The sequence below is a fragment of the Eupeodes corollae genome, chromosome 2, assembly GCF_945859685.1.
Source record: "Eupeodes corollae chromosome 2, idEupCoro1.1, whole genome shotgun sequence".
NCBI lineage: Eukaryota > Metazoa > Arthropoda > Insecta > Diptera > Syrphidae > Eupeodes > Eupeodes corollae.
Window position 1 is genome coordinate 153280164 of NC_079148.1, and position 1555 is coordinate 153281718.

Consider the following 1555-nt stretch of genomic DNA (forward strand, 5'->3'; position numbering starts at 1 on the left):
CAATTATTTCATTTGATTTTCTTTTCTTATGGTAGAGAGTTAGGAACACATATAGTGTGGATTCAGTCGTTCCGAATCCGAAAATAATACTTCAAAGAAAACATTAAAACAAAAAAAAAAACAATAAAAGATAATCATATTAAGTCTGTAGTGAAGTGATCGTAAGAATAGGGTTGCCACATTTGAAATAGAAGAACATAAGAGTTCAATTAGTGAAAAAGGTTATACCTTCTTAAAAAGTAATGATCAACGTTTTTCGCAATACGTTAGAATCTTTTTACAAAACTTTGATAACGTGAACATTTTTGGCAGTAATGACTTAATTTTGGTTAATAGAAAGTTCCAAACATTTGTGCCTGTTTCATTGAGTTTTCTTTAAAAGTTTTAGAGTTAAGAGGTTTGTGCTTTTTCTGAAGTATATTTCAATAAAACCAAAATAGTTTTAAATAATAGTAAGTGTATTTAATTTATGGTTACATATAAATTAATTAAAATAACTCAAAAATTAGTTTTGCTGTAGAACTATTTTTGAAAACACTTAAAAATATGAGCTAATTTATGAATTTATTTTATTTTACTTCTTAAACAAAAAAGAAAGTATTTCAAACGTCAAAATACTTTAAAATTTGTACAATTCAAAGAGATAGGTTTTTGAAAGTCGGTATCTTCGATTTTTAGTCAAAAACTTCTACCAAATATTTTTCTATTTATTGGTTTTCTTATTTTCTGATAAAAAATGTGGTAATTTTCGTTAGTTGAGGTTGAAATACTCTATAGAAAAATTTTTTTATTCAAAATTCCGTACGAACGAAATAATTTTTGGTCAAAAAATGTTTGTCAAACATTTTAATTGATCAAAATTTTGTATTTAAAAAAAAAAATATTCAAAGACCGAAAAATAAAAATTGGTTTAGTGTCCATTACCATTATGAAAATAAGAATAGTGTGATACTTTTGATTTCTCCAGGGTCTGTACTGCATTATAAAGTTCAGGATTTGCGGAACTATCAAGCAAAAATACACATTTCAACCATTCAGTATTTTAACAACACATTTTCTTAAAGATACTGAATACAGTATTTTCTTCTAAATTCAGCCTTCTTATCTAACAATATTTTGATACACTTTATTATGTCGCCTGCAGTTTTTCGAAACCCGTGGCGTGATGGTTAGTTCGTTGCACTCTCATGCCAGAGGTCTTGGGTTCTAACCCTACCTGTGTCATCTAAAGTTTTTTTCTCTGGTACGGCCCCTTGCGAGAAATTGGAAAATTCTCCAAGAACAATTTTTGTCATGAAAAGTGCTTTCTCAAGTAAGTCGATTGGATTCGGCTTAAAACTGTAGGTCCCCTCCACCCCTGACAACATTAACATTTCTAGCACACAGAGAGAGTTTCAAGCCACTACGGTCTAGTTTCCAACGGACTGTTGCCCCACTTAATTTATTTAATTTTAGTTTTTCGAAACCAACAATTCCTAGAATACATTGTAAAAAATTGTTTGTTGAACTTTTAGTTGTAAACCTTATCTGCAATTGTTTAATTACACTTGTTAAC